Consider the following 7,510-nt stretch of genomic DNA (forward strand, 5'->3'; position numbering starts at 1 on the left):
AATTATGATGCCCCCTTTCCCAGGCAGCGTGCGGTGGCGGTGTAAATAGAGTCAATGGATTGGGGGGGGGGGGGGGGGCAGGTTCGTGTGATGGACTGGGCTGTGTTCAGGACTCTGTAGATTCTTGTGGTCTTGGGCTGAGCAGTTGCCATACCAGGCTGTGATGCAGCCAGATAGGATGCTTTCTAATGTGCATCTGTAAAAGTTGGCAAGCTTCAGTGTGGTCATGCCAAATTTCCTGAGGAAGTATAAGCGCTGTTTTGCTTTCTTGGTGGTAGAGTCGACATGGGTGGACCAGAATAGATTTTTGATGTGCAACCCCAGGAATTTGAAGCTGTTAACCATCTCCACTTCGGCCTTGTTGATGCGGTCAGGGGTGTGTACAGTACTTTGCTTCCTGTAGTCAATGACCAGCTCTTTAGTTTTGCTGGCATTGAGGGATAAATTGTTGTGGGTTCGCTATCTCCCTCCTGTATTCTGACTCGTTGTTCGGGATCCGACCCACTATGGTTGTGTCATCAGCAAACTTGTAGATGGAGTTGGAACCAAATTTTGCCGCGCAGTCGTGTGTGTACAGGGAGTATAGTAGGGCGCTAAGTATGCAGCCTTGCGGGGCCCCGGTATTGCAGGACTACCGTGGAGGAGGTGTTGTTGTTTATTCTTACTGATTGTGGTCTGTTGGTCAGAAAGTAGAGGATTCAGTTGCAGATTGAGGAGCCAAGTCCTGTTTTGGAGCTTTGATATGAGCTTGGCTGGGATTATGGTGTTGAATGCGGAGCTGTAGTCAATAAATAGGAGTCTGATGTAGGAGTCCTTGTTGTCGAGATGCTCTAGGGATGAGTGTAGGGCCAGGGAGAATGCATCTGCTGTGGACCTTTTGCGGTGGTATGTGAATTGCAGTGGATCTAGGCGTTCTGGCAGTATGGCATTGTTGTGCTTCATGACCAACCTCTTGAACCACTTCATTATGATTGATGTCAGGGCCACTGGACCTTTCACCTCAACTACTTTTTGTGGTAGTGAATTCCACAGATTCACCACTCTCTGGTTTCCATGGTCTCACTGTGCATCCACCTTTCAATTTACACCACTCAAATAATAATCTGCCTTCCTTCCTATTTTTGCTATCAAAGTGGAAAATCTCACATTTATCCATGTTATACTGCATTTACCATGCATGTGTTCACTCATTCAGCCTGTCCAAATTCCACTGAAGCATCTCTGCATCCTTTTCACAGTTCACCCTCCCACCCAACTTTGTATCATCTGCAAATTTGGAACAATTACATTTAGTTCCCTCGTCCAAATCGTTAATATATAAAAAGTTGGGGTCCTGTGCTGAGCGGACGCACGAAAGATGGATCTCCTCCTGGAAAGAAATTAGGCACTTTTAGTCAAAAGATCAATTGCTAATCCTGGCAAAACAACCCCCCCCCCCCCCCCCCCCCACCCTCTCCCTCCCTCTCTCTCTCTCTCTCTCTCTCTCTATCTCTCTTCCCCCCCCCCCACCCGGCCCCCAACCCTACTCCAACACCATCACAACGAACCAGGCTGGCCAGGCAACAACCTGAAGAGCTAAAAAGGCAGAGCCAGTAAAAGTCTGGAGAGGAAGATTGAGGCAATGGAGTGCACGGGGTGACAAGTATCTGGCCACACCTGAATAGGATGGGCCACCGGAACATATGCTGGACTACCCACCGATAAATGAATGGAGGGACCTCCTCACACAGGAGTTCCAAGCACTCAAAGATGCCATTAAACTCCATGATGCCAACGATGTAAGTGGTGGTAGCGGAGGCGAAAAGGGCAACGGTGTAAGTGGTGGTAGCGGAGGTGCAAATCCCCTTTCAAGCAGCGCTGGAAAAGACGGAGTGGTGTCTGGAGACACAGGAGATGATGATCAGAGAGCTGGAGAAGGCCGCGAGCGACCAGATTGCCTTCCTGGAGATGGAGATGACAAGGTTGGTGGTGACACAAGGGGCGCTAGTTGAGGACCAAGAGAATCCGCCACGTCACCAAAACCTTCGCATTATGGACCTACCAGTGAGGCAGGAACCCGATGGAGTATGTGGCACAGATGCTGGGCAAACGTGTTGCAGGGGAAAGCTTCCCCAAGCTCCCAGAAGTAGCCAGAGCCTACAGGTCTTATCATTAGTGAGTCTGGTGAGGAAGTCAAAAAGGACCTGCAGCGGTGGGGCCTGGGCAGGGAGAATACTGACGATCAAAATGAACATACTGCCCAGGTTCCTCTTCCTGTTTACATCCCTCCTGATCTACATCCCCAAGGCCTTTTTCAATGCAGTCGACAAACTAATCCTGGTGTTTGTGTGGTGGGGTTGGAAGAACCCGAGGATCCAAAAGAAGGTCCTACAAAGGAAAAGAAACATGGAAGCCTGGCCCTCCAACCTACAGTTCTACCACTAGGCGGCCACCACAGAAAGAGCGAGGGTATGGGTGAAGGAACCAGGTGAAGATGGAGTAGAATTCCTGCATAAGAACGTCCCTCCGAGCCCTAACCACAACCGCTCTCTCATCACCCCCCCCGGGACCAAACGCGTGAGTCCAGTGGTAGGAGCCACGCTTCGGATTTGGTACTAAATGAGGCAGCACTTGGCCGAACCAAAATGGCCCCCATCTGCAACAACCGCAGGTTTACTCCTGCAATAGCGGCTAATCCACCTAACCTGCACTTTGGACAGTGTGAACACCCGGAGGAATCCCACGCAGACACTGGGAGAATGTACAAACTTCACACTCCGTGACCCAAGGTCAGAATTGAACCCAGGTCGCTGGTGCTGTGAGGCAGCAGTGTTAACCACTGCTACCATGCCACCCTAAGGAATTGTGAATAAGGTTAGGAAGACCCTAAGATATTCTATAAATACATTAAGGGGAAGAGGTTAACTAGGGAAAGAGCAGGGCCCATTAGAGACCAAGGGAGCAATCTGTGTGTGAAGAGCAGGACATTGCTAGTTTGTTAAATGAATACTTCCCATTGGTCTTCACTCAGAAGGAGGACATAGGTACAGGATTCAGAAAATGGGAATGTGAGGACCTTGAGCAGTTTGACATAGGAAGGGAGGAGATATTGGAAGCTTTGATTGACTTAAAGACAAATCCCCAGGCCTGGATGAAGTGCATCCCAGGCTGCTGTGGTAGGCGAGGCAGAAATTTCAGGGGCTCTGACGCAAGTTTTTAATTCCTCTCTGGCCAGTGGAGAAGTGCCAGAGGGCTGGAGAACAGCTAATGTAGTTCTACCTTTCAAGAAGGGTGGTAGAGATAAATCAGGGAATTGCAGACTCGTGAATTTCACATCAGCGGTAGGGAAACTTGGAGAAAATTCTGAAGGAGAGAATTAATCTCCACTTGGAAAGACATGGGTTGATTAAGAATAGTCAGCATGGATTTGTCAAAGGGAATCATGTCTAACAAATTTGATTGCATTTTTAGACGAGCTGATCAGATCTGTAGATGAGGGTAGTGCAGCTGATGTCGTGATTGCACTGGAGCGGAACAGAGGAGATTTGCCAGGATGTTGCCTGGGATGGAGCATCTGAGCTATATGGAGAGACTGGATAGGCTTGGATTGTTTTCTTTCGAGCAGAGAAGGGATATGTTGGAGATGTATAAGATTGAGGGTTTGGGCAGCGCGGTGGTGCAGTGGTTAGCACTGCTGTTTCACGGTGCCGAGGTCCCAGGTTCGATCCTGGCTCTGGGTCACTGTCCGTGTGGAGTTTGCACATTTTCCCCGTGTTTGCGTGGGTGCTGCCCCCACAATCCGAAGAGGTGCAGGTTAGGTGGATTGGCCACGCTGAATTGTCCCTTAATTGGAAAAAATAAATTGGGTACTCTAAATTTATTTTTTTTAAATTGAGGGGTTTGGATAGGGTAAATAAGAAGCAGCTATTCCCCTTGTTTGAGGGGTTAATCACAAAGGGCATAGTTTTAGGGGGAGGGGCAGGAGGTTCCGAGGCGATTTGAGAAAACAAAATTTGCTCAGTGGTGAGAATCTGGAATGTACTGCCTGGGAAGTTAGTGGAGGGTGGAAACCTCAACCTTTAAAAAGCACTTGGATGAGCGCTTGAAACACCGTCACATTCAAGGATATGGGACAAGTGCTGGTAAGTGGGATTAGCGCAAGATTGGGGATAGTTATTGTCGGTGCAGATTCGATGGGCCACATGCCCTTTTCTGTGCTCCTGTGCTCTAATGACTCTATATCTTAATCAGTAAGCAGAGAATAGAAAAAATACTACTGCTGAGGTACCTAAGAGTTGAAATCACAAATGCAAATTCAGCATGATCATCGTAGCTTGTTGCTTTCAGGGGAACAATAAGGTATGGCACCAGCCTTTAAATTCTATGCTCTATTAGTTTTCAGTGCAGAAGGAGGCCATTCGACATATCAAGTCTGCACAGGCCTGTGGAAAGATTACCCTATCTAAACCCACACCTCCACCCTATCCCCGTAACCCAGTAATCCCATTTAACCTTTTTGGACACTAAGGGCAATTTAGCATACCCAATCCACCTAACCTAATCTACCTAACCTGAATATCTTTGGACTGTGGGAGGAAACCGGAGCACCCGGAGGAAACCTACGCAAACACTGGGAGAACGTGCAGACTCCCGCACAGACAGTGACCCAAGCCGGGAATCGAACCTGGGACCTTGGAGCTGTGAAGAACTGTGTTAACCACTGTGGTACCGTGCCGCCCAATGCAAATACAATGACATAAGCTCTGTGCAGCAATTCAGTTTAAAAAGAAAATCTACATTTTTCTTTGAATTTATTAAAGGACTAATGTCCAAAACAGTCAGCCATAAATACAAGACGGCTACTAATCCAATATCTTTCCTCAGCAGTTAGAAGGTAGAGCTTGCTACCACAGGGGTGGTTGCAGTAAATCGCTTGGATGCTTTCAAAATGAAATGGCAGTGGGTGAGGGGACAGGAATGCTGAACAGCTGCGATGAAGTAGCTGGAATGGGAAGTTAGTGCAGAATATAAACATAGTCGTTGTCAGTCTCTCAAAAGGAGGACGATGTCTGCCAGGCCTGCATATATTGCTTCTGCTTGTTCTCTTGCTCACTCAATATACATTTGGTCATAGAATCCCTACATATAGAAGGAGCCCATTCGACTGATTAAGTCTGCACCGACTCTTCGAAAGAGCACTCTACACATGTCCACTTCCCCATCAATCCTGTCCTATCTCCGTTATCCCAAAACCTAACCTTCACGCTAAGGGGCACATCTTTGGACTGGTCACCTCCTCACACTTGCAGCTTGTTAGATGAGGCAATGCCACATGGTACGGTTTGATGTCAATTTGGCCCCTTTTCAAGAAGGCCTTTAGTGTCCACAGAATCTTGGGATCTATGTCATCCTCAAATTGTGAAAACAGAATCAGCTTTGTAAATGATTTCATAGAATTTACAGTGCAGAAGGAGGCCATTTGGCCCATCGCGTCTCCACCGGCCCTTGGAAAGAGCACCCCCCCCCTTAAGTCCACACCTCCACCCTATCCCCGGAACCCAGTAATCCATTTAACCTGCACATCTTTGGACTGTGGGAGGAAACCGGAACACCCGTGGGTACGTTTGGCATACGTCTGCTGTGTCCAAATCAGCAGAGCTGATTTTGTATGATCAGGGTTGCGATGATAGTCCATCTCCTATCTGGCAGCAAAGTATCTTTCCAGAAGCGAAACATGGTTTCCAGCTAACCAGAGGAACCACAGACATGGGGTGGGATTCTCCATCAGCCGACGCCAGAATCGCGAAATGCGGTTGGGCAGAGAATTGGTTCCAACGCCAACATCGTGGCGGATGCCAATTTCATGCCAAATCACAATTCCCCGTCATCTCGAGAGTGGAGTCAATGCAGTAAACGCACGCTCGGTAAACATCATTTCATATTATTAGCGGGCCTCTCCGGGGCCTCTTCGATTCGCTGCCTCTGATGGGCTGAGTTCCCGACGGTGCATTTCACTTGTGCTTTTAAAAATTGTGAAACCGACGTCGTGGCTGATGAGGGAGAGAGAAGTGGTACGGAAAGTGTCCAACATCGCCAGTTTGCTGACAGTTGTGCTGATTAGTGGGGGGATGCCAGTTGATGGGCTGTGGGGTCAGGGTAGACGGGCATGAAGCACCATTGCCGTGACCTGCCATGCAGCTGCGCACGCCACTGACTGCCCACTGTGAACTTAGGGCCACAGACTGTATGGGTGTCCCCACAGGGCACTCTCCTAGGTACCCTCTGGCCCCAGCCGACTCATCAGCGGGATGGGCATGCTCCAGTGCCACCTTGTTGGCTGGGATGAGTGTGTGTGGGGATTGTAATGTGTATATGCGGCTGCAGCTTGTCAGCCTCCCGAGTGTCAATCATAGACCCAACGAATCCTGCACCATTTTTCATTGGAATCGATTGTGTTCCATGTGGCACCGGTTGCTAGCCCCTCCACAGTCGCTGAATCAGTCCAGGTTCGGCCCCAACATCAACACTTAGTCTCAGGAACGGAGAATCCAGCCCATGATCTTTGTCACTTGACAACTCCAAAAAAAGTGTTTGGGATAATGGTAAAACCCCACAAGGTCTTTAACTGCGAAGCCCTTTGGAAAGCCCTTCAGCAAAATTTATTACTATCCTGTGATTCCTGCGTAATAGTATGACCGTCACCATGCTTTGCAATGGATTGAAGATCTTTGTATCTGGGTAGGTGTCAAGCAAGGTTGCATGATTGCGCCAACTCTCTTCAACATCTTCCTCAGCTTGGTCATGGAAGGAACTCATTCATACCAACTTCCACAAGGGACTACGATTGAGTTTTGACGTGATGAAAACTTTTCAACTTCAACAGGCTGAGAGTAAAACTTGAGAGCAAGATATCCAATATGCTGATGACTGTGTGGTCTGAGCTGGCGAAGAATCGCAAACCGGCCCCAGCCCCGATTCCAGCGTCGGAATCGATTCTCCGCCCGATCGTCGAGTACGATTTCGGCGTCAGGCAACGGAGAATCCTGCCCAATACCTTTAATATTTCGTCCCTTAGATTCCACAGACAATCTGAATCAACAAACTCTCTTAGTTAACCCTGGACGCGCACACACACAGCTTTACCTTTCCCTACAAAGAATATATACATAACCACAGAAATATAAAAATGTATACATGTCATCACAAATACACCAGATTGAATATAAAGCATACAGATAAAACATACAAAAATTCCTTCCAGGAATGACGTTAATAAAATAAAGGCGTTTGTCAGGGAAATGGCCAGTGTAATACACTGATGTAAACAAGTTATGCATTCTTTGCAAACTAAGATAAGCAAGACAACCAAGTTTAAACAGGTAACTGGTATCTGTTAAATAGTGAAAAGGCTTAATCTCCCATCCTCCACCCAAGCTTGACATTCCACCCATGCCATTCATTCCCATGGATCTTCGGCTTCCAGCTCCATTGTAACTTCCATCAATTCCAGCTTGGCTGGCTGTTAAATAAT

Source organism: Scyliorhinus torazame, chromosome 7, assembly GCF_047496885.1.
Source record: "Scyliorhinus torazame isolate Kashiwa2021f chromosome 7, sScyTor2.1, whole genome shotgun sequence".
In the NCBI taxonomy this organism is placed as follows: domain Eukaryota; kingdom Metazoa; phylum Chordata; class Chondrichthyes; order Carcharhiniformes; family Scyliorhinidae; genus Scyliorhinus; species Scyliorhinus torazame.